The sequence below is a fragment of the Euprymna scolopes genome, chromosome 30 (assembly GCF_053919585.1).
Source record: "Euprymna scolopes isolate OS-2025 chromosome 30, ASM5391958v1, whole genome shotgun sequence".
Lineage (NCBI taxonomy): Eukaryota > Metazoa > Mollusca > Cephalopoda > Sepiida > Sepiolidae > Euprymna > Euprymna scolopes.
In genome coordinates, this window is record NC_136511.1 from 18,191,345 (window position 1) to 18,201,393 (window position 10,049).

Here is a 10,049-nt window from a genome sequence, read left to right on the forward strand (position 1 = left end):
ACCTGTAAAGTCCGAAGTTTAAAACCTTTTTAAAAAAAAAAAAACACATTTTTTTTTTTTTTTTTTTTTTAATAAAACCTTGGTCCTTGCTCCCTTAATTGAAAAAAAATTAGGGCTTGAATTACATTTTTCGAGGAGTTATAAGCTTGGAAAGATGGGGTGGAATTATTCACTATTTTCACGAAATTTCTGACACTGCTATCGCAGCAGACAGCAATTGGCAAACGCGATAAAAATTCCGACGTTAGCATAATCTTTATTCTGCATATACACGGAAAAAATAAATATACAGCGGTGCTTCTACAGAATTGGGACGAGATTTTGTAAATGAAGTTTTCAGATTTAAAAAAAAAAAAAAAAAGCAATGGTTTCCACTGTTTTTTTTGGTCAATTCTGTCAACGTAAAGTTTCTTTCCAACTCTTCAAAAAAAACTTTCAAATGACGACTGTTATGGGTTTTCGGTGGTGCTGAAAACGAATATCACATTAAAATTTGGGGAAGATAAGTAGTTTTCATGATATAAAGAAATTACTTTTTCAAAAAGTGGGGGATCACTTTCCTATATAAATTTAACGTAAAATTAGCACTCACTTTCTGGCCACCTAGTAATTTCTTCATATCATAAACAAATTTAAATGTGCTATTCGTTTTTAGCATCCCCGAAAACCAGCGCTGATTTTTTTTTTATCAAGAGATTCGTTCATATTTTTTTTCATCTCATAATTTAGGACGCTAATTATGCTGTCAGTAAGTTTACAAAAACATACTTTTGTTTTTCGTTTTTTTTCCATTATAGAACTTGTATAGTTGTTAACAGGTGCTTCTGCAGTTTAATATTTCACAAAATTTTCTTTACATTAGGGGACGCCCGCTAATGTAAACAGAATTTTTGTGAAATATTAAAGTTTAATAATTAAACGATTCTTCTGCTTTAGTGGTTAATGTCGGCACGTTACTTACGGAAAAACGGTTAATTAAACTACAGAAGCTAAAAACTGTACAAGTTCTATAATTGAATACCCACCTCAAAAAAAAAAAAAAAAAAAAAAAAAAAAAACGAACGAACGAGAAACAAATGTATATTTTTGGTAAACCGCTCGTGTAAGCTTACTGACAGCTTTATTAGCGTCCTGTCCTAATTTATGAAAAATGAACGAATCTCTTAGTAAAAAAAAAACAAAAAACGAAAAAAAAAAAACAGCGCCGGTTTTCGTGTGTGTGTGTGTGTGTGTGTGTGTGTGTGTGTGTGTGTGTGTGTGTGTGCTGAAAACGAATATCACAGTTAAATTTGTTTTATAACATGAAGAAATTACTAGGTGGTTAGAAAGTTGGTGCTCATTTTACGTTAAATTTATATAGGAAAGTGATCCCCACTTTTTGAAAAAGTAATTTCTTCACATCATGAAAACTACTTATCTGCCTCAAATTTAAACGTGATATTCGTTTTCAGCACCACCGAAAACTTTACAAGTCGTCATTTTAAAGTTTTGGGGGGAGTTGGAAAGAAACTTGACATTGACCCGAATATTACATTTAAATTTGAGGCAGATGATATGAAGAAATTACTTTCTTAAAAAAAACGGGGGACCAATTTCCTATATAATTTTAACGTAAAATGAGCACTCACTTACTAACGACCTAGTAATTTCTTCATATCATAAGACAAATTTAACTGATATTCGTTTTCAGCAACCCCGAAAACCGGCGCTGTGTTTTTTTATTTTATTTTATTTTTTACTAAGAGATTCGTTCATTTTTTCATAAGTTAGAGCGCTAATAATGCTGTCAGTAAGCTTACATGAGCGGTTTACAAAAATATACTTCTGTTTTTCATTCGTTCGTTTTTTGTTTTCTTTTTCTTCTTTTTTTTTTTTTGGAGGTGGTTTTAAATTATAGAACTTGTATAGTTTTTAACAAGTGCTTAACCGTTTTTTTCGTAAGTAACGTGCCGACATTAACCAAAAGAATCGTTCAGTATTTCACAAAAATTCTGTTTACATGAGGGGCAGTGGAGGCGACCGCCAGTCGCCACAACACCACCCGCCCCTCCACCGTTCCCTAATGTAAACAGAATTTTTTTGTGAAATATTAAACTGCAGAAGCACCGGTTAACAACTATACAAGTTCTAATGAAAACAACGAAAAACAAGAGTATGTTTTTGTAAACTTACTGACAGCATTATTAGCGTCCTAAATTATGAGATGAAAAAATGAACGAAACAGCGCCAGTTTTCGGGGTTGCTGAACATGAATGTCACAGTCAAATTTGTTTTATGATATGAAGAAATTACTAGGTGGCCAGAAAGTGGACCCTCATTTTACGTTAAATTTATATAGGAAAGTGATCCCCCACTTTTTGAAAAAGTAATTTCTTCATATCATAAATATCTGCTCCAAATTTAAATGTGATATCTGTTTTCAGGACCACCGAAAACTTTAAAAGTCGTCATTTTAAAGATTTTTTTAAGGAGTTGGAAAGAAACTTGACAGTGACCTTCGTCACAATAGTGTAGAAGCGTTTATATAGCAAATAAATGTTACCAAAGGCAAGATAATATATCTTCTACTTATATGGACATTTTTTAAAGTGGTTTTTGGTAAATTTTTACTTACTTCCCACCTTAATAATCACCTTAAAAATGACAAATTGTAAAAGTTTTCAGGTATGAAACTTGCCGCAAACAAGTAGTTTTCCAAGCGGACGTATACGAGTAATATATAAAATAAATAATAATAATAATAATAATAATAAAAAAACAAGGCCACCACACACGCCAAACTTCTTTCCTTTTCGGAATAATGAACGCTCCCTCGTGCGAACTGCGTACAACATCGTAGCCGATGCGTATTTCGCTAGAGAGGCCTCACTCGTGTACGTCAGCCGTTTTCTGGATATGAAGCAATGTAATTCCTTTATATTATCACTGGTGGCCATTGTTGTACGCGTAAGCTCGCATATTTTTGGTGGTGGAAAGTAAAATTTACTGTGTTTTTAACTTGAAAAAATTAGTGTCAAGTTTGAGTTAGAACAAAAAAATTGCGGCTTGATTACAATTTGGAGCCTCGACAATCGCTCAAAAATCGAAAATTAAACAAAATACTAGTAAAACATTACATTTTCGCCCGATTGGTGACGTTTATTCCATGGTATTCTACCAGTATTTTGCTTAATTTTTAAATTTCGATTTTTAAGCGATTATATGAAACTCAAATAACTAATAAAACCGTTTTAACTTTAACTTTACATTACTTTTGTTTTCAAGTAAAAAAAAACGCTTTAAAATAAGTTAAAACACAAAAAGTTATCCAGACAGGTAGAAAAGTAACCCGTCTTGCTTTGGTTACATTTCTTTTTGTATATTTATTTTGCCCCCCCCCCATTTTTGTTGACTATTGGGTACTTGTACAGTTTAATCAAGACTTTCAAAAAATGAAAATATCGAAAAAAGTTATATTGTACGTATCCGTTATAGAACGAAGTTTTCCGGGAAAAAATTCACTTAATTTGATCAAGTAGTTTTTTTTTTTTTTTTTTTTTTTTTTTTTACGGCGAAAAAACAACTTATTATGATACCGAGCAAAAGGTTCGATTCTTAGGAAGTAAAAATGGGAGGGAGCGTCGGAGCTTTAAATTGAGTTATCTCCCCGTGGCGTGTTAAAAAAATTAAAAGATGGCTAACTTCAACGCGCTGTCATGAAAACGTGTTTTTCCGATGTAAAAAAAAAAACAACAAAAAACAAAAAAGCAAACAAAAAAAAATACTCGATCAAATTAAGAGAAATTTTTTTCGGAGATCTTCAGTCCAAAACGAATGCGTACAATATAACCTTTTTTTCCCCTATATTTTCATTTTTTTAATGTTTTGATTAAACTATACAAGTACCAACTATTGTAAAAAAATACCGTTTTTTTTTGTTTGCTTGTTTTTTTTTTGTTTTTTTTGTGTGTGTGTGTGTGTGTGTGTGCGCGCGCGCGTGCGCATTTTAATTTAATAGTCCTAATCCAATATGGCTGAAAAATGTTATAAAAAGGGTAGTTCTTTTTTGGGACGCCAGGTCGCTAAAAAGTACGCCACGGGCCAAATTTCATTCCGTCATAAAAACAACTTTATACAGAAAAAGAAAAACAACTTATTTTTACGTCGTGAATAAACATGTTAAAAACCGCGTTTATTATTTTTAATATCCAACAACGGAGTTGAAGTCAATGTTTTCGATTTTAAAACAAAACTAATTTTTTTGATAAATCTCTGTTTGGCGTACTCATGAATTATTTTTTCTAAAGAATAAAATTTTAAATATATATATGAAAACCCGCGTTTATTATTTTTGTTAAATCAAAATTATACACCGAGTATGGATTTTTTTTTTCTTAAATGAAACTGACTTCATACCCGGTGCATAATTTTGATTTTTAAAAAATAATAAACGCGGTTTGTCATATATATATTTTTATGCTTATTCACTAGGTAAATGTCTAAACATTCTTGTAAAAATAAACTTTCTTTAATTTTATTCTTTAGAAAAAATAATCCATGAGTACGCCAAAACCCAATTTTAACAAACAAAGTCAGTTTCATTTAAGAAAGTAAAAAATAGAAGACAACTTCATACGCGGTGCATAATTTTAATTTTTAAAAAATAATAAACGCGGTTTTTCATATATATTTTTATGCTTATTCGCTAGGTAAAAATAAGCTTTATTCAATTTTATTCTTTAGAAAAAATAAATCATGAGTACGCCAAACACAATTTGGGTTTGTATTATTGTACACATAGATTCGAAAAAGTTGTCAAAAAACAAATATATAACAAATAAATGTTATCAAAAGCAAGATAAGTTACTTTTCTACCAAACTGGATATAATTTTCGTGTTTTTATTCAATGTAACATGTTTATTCAGCTCGAAAACTATACAGTGTTTACCGATGTATTGGAACATTCAAGATGGCGTCTGATTCTCTCTTTAACACCGTAAGTTTGGGAAAAGGTGTTATAAATAAAAAATCGGATAAAATACTGTTAAAAACTCGCTATATATATTTTACCGTGACATAGGTTGACATATATTCGGCGGGTTTTTAATAGTATTTTGTATAGTTTTTTAATTGTAACACCTTTTCCCAAACTTACGGTGTTAAAGAGGGTGTGAGACGCCATCTTGAATTTTCTAATACATCGGTAAACACTGTACGTTTTTCGAGCTGAATAAATATGTTAAATTGAATAAAAACACAAAAAATATATCCAGTTTGGCAGAAAAGTAACTTATCTTGCCTTTGATAACATTTATTTGTTATATATTTGTTTTTTGACAACTTTTTCGAATCGATGTGTACAGTAATACCAACCCCATAATTTTATCAAAGTCACTTTCGTTTAAGAAAATAAAAAGAAGCCAACTTTATACCCGGTGTATAATTTTTATTTATTTATTTATTTATTTTTTTAATAATAAACGAGGTTTTTCATGTATATTTTTATACTTATTCGCTAGGTAAATGTCTAAACATTCTTGTAAAAATAAACTTTATTCAATTTTATTCTTTAGAAAATATAATTCATGAGTACGCCAAACACAAATTTATCAAAGTCACTTTTGTTTAAAAAAAAAAAAAAAAAGAAGCCAAGTTTATACCCGGTGTATAATTTTGATTTAAAAAAAAATAATAACGCGGTTTTTCCTATATATTTTTATACTTATTCGCTACGTAAATGTCTAAACATTCTTGTAAAAATAAACTTTATTCAATTTTATTCTTATAAAAAAAATAATTCATGAGTACGCCAAACAGAGATTTATAAAAAAATTTAGTTTTGTTTTAAAATCGAAAACGTTGACTTCAACTCCGTTGTTGGATATTAAAAATAATAAACGCCGTTTTTAATATATAATTTCATGTTTATTCACGAGATAAAAGTGTAAAAATAAGTTTGTTTGTTTTTTTTTTTTTTGTTTTTTTTTTTGTAGAAAGTTGTTTTTATGACGGAATGAAATTTAGCACGTGGCATACTTTTTGGCAAGCTGGCGTCTTGGCGTCCCAAAAAAGAATCACCGTTATAAAAGTTCAGTTTTATTTTAGCGTTTTATCCTTAGCAAAATTGGGTATGTGTGCAGAATACGGATCGTGCTAAGACCGACGTTTCTATAAATGTCTGCACAGGAATTGAGCGTTTATTGATTATTAATCCCCTTTATTCTCGTGGCAGTTGTTTGATGACCCGGAGGTATAGACTAAGCAAATGGAGTCAAAAGTGACGTTGTGGCCGTGTAAGCATGAAATACTAGCGTCTATAGGCATAAATAATAAACAATTAGTTTTTCGCTTAGGACAAGGCATGAAGTCACTTGATATAAGGAGCTAAAAATACTATTTTAAGATCCAAAGTAACTCAATAATACGTGTTAGATGAAATAGATTCCGACCCGGAAAACAGCAATTCTTCCCCCTTTATCAGAAACATCACTTGAGGTGAGAACTAAAGGACAAAATAAGAGAGGTTGTTGAAAATAAACCGAAGGTCCACTTTCAAATCTTTTTAGTTTAGTCGGCATATTCCTACAAATTACGGAATTTCAGCCACCTTTAGGTGGCAAATGCGATAATTAAAATAAAAAAGTATATTTTGCTGAAAACTCAGTATTTTGAAAACAAATATTTTGTTTTCATCTGAAGCAATTATTGAATTTTGTTATGAAAAATGGAAAACTGAAAGGCGAAAAAATAAATGAGTGTCCAGTTCAACCTAATTAAAATTTAAATTTAAAAAAATCTTTATGATGTCAGGGAAAACGAAAATGTCATATTCTAAATATCACGTCAATTGATCAAGTAATTTTTTTTTAATAAAAAAATAATTTTTAAATGCTTTTAAGCCATTAATGGGAATTCGTATGCATTACAAAACTAATCTCACAACTTTGAATCGTTGTGGTGTTATCTGCCCTTGTTTTTTTAAGATGGCGACGCGAGTTGATCCTTTCTTTGTTTTTGTTTCCTCATAAAATTTAATCTTCTTAGTAAAAATAAAACTGCTTGATCAATTTACGTGATTTTTGGAATATGACATTTTCGTTTCATGACGAGCAGCGCATACATCATAAAAGATTTTTTCTGTATTTTTTTGTTTTTTAAAAGGTTTTGGTGCTTTTTAAGATAGTGGAAAAATCCATTTTTTTTTAATATGCCGTTTTAACCAAAAACAATATTAATTATCGTGTCGAAAATAGTAATATATCTAAAAATTACGAAAATTCGCTGAGTAGAACAACTGCTATTGTGTTTTTAGTAAAAAAAAAAAAAAGTCTATCGCTATAGACAACAAATATTGCAGCCATGAACAAGTAATCTAAAATAATCATTTCGGAGTTATGTCCCCTGTGTATAGACTTTTCATTGTCTATTTTATAACATCTAAGAAAAATGTAATTTTACCCAATTTTCTGGAAAAATTACTTTTAAGTATAAATAACGGTATGTGAGAGGTCTGACAGACCGAGAAACATACCGACAGACAGCCTTTTATATATAAGATTTTCTTAAAATTTCATAAAATTGTTTTCAGTGTTTTTAATTTATCGTCCAGCAATGTCTGTGTCGGCTATTTCTGGAAACTTTTCTGGCTGTTGTCGGAATATTTTATTTATTTATTATTTTTTTTACTCAACGTTTACAAGACATATCGCCACTTGGACGTAAGGGAATTAACAAGATGTTTGTTTACATTACATTTAAACTTCTGCATATCAGTACAGTCAGGGAAGCAGGTAGTAGGAAGGGAATTCCAAACTCCAGCTGTTTGAAGGAAGAAACTGTAAGAGTAGAAAGCTTTCTGGCATTTAGGGACCTCAACAGTGAAGGGGTGAGATTTTGTTGCTAAGCGGTTTTTTCGGGGATATGTATGTCGAGGGGGCATACGAGTTCATCAGGGCACATTCCATTAAAATATTTGTAAAACAGGCACAAGGATGCAACATTGCAGCGATGGGACAGGGGTTGGAGCTTAGTTGACAAAGTGGGATATATTAGATTGAAGACTCATTTTTTGGACGCTACCCAAGAGGGAGAAACTAGTGATAGATACACTAACCCAGATGTGGCAACAATACTCTCTGCATGGGCGAATGGTGGCTTTGTAGAGGTACAGGTACATGGGCGAATGGTGGCTTTGTAGAGGTGATACTCTCAGGTGGGAGTAGTTTTCTCGCTCGATAGAGAGAACCCACCTTCTTTGCAGCAGCCTCCGCAATGTCCTCAGTGTATTTGTTCCAGTTCATATTGCCAGCGAATGTTAGGGCGAGGAATTTGAAGGAAGAATTCTCAGCTAGGATGTTATTATACTGGCACGAGTTTGGGTCAGATTCTGCATCAGAGCCACTTTGTCGTTAAAAATTTTTTAAGGAAAATGTATTTTGTGTGAACAAAAAACGTCTTTACTAAAGTTACAGCTTTAAATATTTAAAAAAAAAAAAGAAAAAAGAAAAAAAAAGCGTAATCTTGACAATCATAGGTTGAATTGAAAACATGGCTGCCAAAAGGTGACGCTATTTGAGAAATGCAAAATGTGACATCTGGATACATGAATCAAAATAAATTTAAATAGTCTTACAAACAAGAGAAGATAACTTCATTATTGTCTAGTTTACAAAATGTCCGTCTGACTCTTTCCATTCGAAAGCTAAAATACTAAAAAAAAATCATAAACTATACTTTTTTTCTTTTCACTAAAACTGAAGCCATATTTCATGTCACTGAGGAGATTATTTGTGCTGAGGTGATTGACTGCTTAACACAGATTCCAGCAACTTACTCATGACGTATAAGAAGACTAATTGGTCAGTACTGAGAGGGAGATGACCATTCCACCTGAATTTTTAAATACAGGACCTACTGGTGAGGTTTTGCAGAGTGTTGGGAAGCAAGTCTGCTTAAGACAACGCTTAAACAGTCTTGCAAACGAGAGAAGATAGCTCCAGCATGATTTAGTTTACAAAATGGCCATTTGAAAGTTACAAAAAAATATTTTTTATAAAGGGCGACAATCGAGTTAGGCTGGGAGTTTTCAACTCCCACAGATGTCTGGTCGCATTACATTTAAATTTCTGCAAGCAGGAAACGGGGAGGGAATTCGAAAGTCTGGCATTCCAAGAGAAAAAGATATTAGAGTAGAAGGCTTTCCAGCATCTAGGGATCTCAAAAGTGAAGGGGTGGAATTTTGTTGTTTGTCCAGTTAGTTGAGAGTATGTTCTGAGAGTGAGAGACTAGTGGTAGATGGTTTAATGAGAATACTCCACGCATAGGCGAGTGGTGGCTTTGTAGATGTATAGGATAGTGCCAAATCAGGGAAGGTGTGGTTGTAGATTGTGCAACCCTTGTTTCACAATCATATGTGCAGGCACCTTTACAGAGGGTGTCCATTGTCTCACAAGACTGAACAAAGGCCATAAATAATGGAACAACTGATTAAATAGGAAAAAAATGACACAAGTGGTTTAATAGGATAAAAATGGCACAAGTGTATAAATAGGAAAATAACACAAGTGGGTAAATAGGATAAAATGGCACAAATGGTTTAATAGTAAAAATGGCACAATAGCAAATAAATAACACAAGTGGTTTAATAGTATAAAATGGTACAATTGGATAAATAGGAGAAAATGGCACACAGCCAGAACATAGAGCAGTAGTTCCAAACTTTTCCTAGGGTGACTCCAATCATGCACCTCAAGACATGACTCCAACCTGACTATTTTTAGTTCTATATGTGTTATTATTAGGACTATGACAACAGCATATTCTTCTGATTATTTTGACTCTCGAGCATATATTTGACACCGTTAATCAACCGAGAACCACATCATTCTATATAAAAGCATATAAGATATCAACGGATACACACTCGAGACTCAAAACAATAAAAAGAATATGCTGTTGTCCCAGCCCTAATTGTTAGTTGCGGAAGAGCAAGCATGATCTCTATCTTTACTAGTCTGCAGGGTGGGGCATAAATATTGTTAAAAAATTTTTTCCCAACACTATAATCTCT

The 10,049-nt window shown here is 32.0% G+C and overlaps 1 protein-coding gene across 1 annotated transcript in view; it reads left to right on the plus strand.

The window, feature by feature from the left end:
* LOC145254581 (sorting nexin-10-like) overlaps positions 1-10,049 on the plus strand; it is a 51,895-nt gene that overhangs the window by 1,219 nt on the left and 40,627 nt on the right. The gene's annotated exons all lie outside the window — the stretch shown is intronic.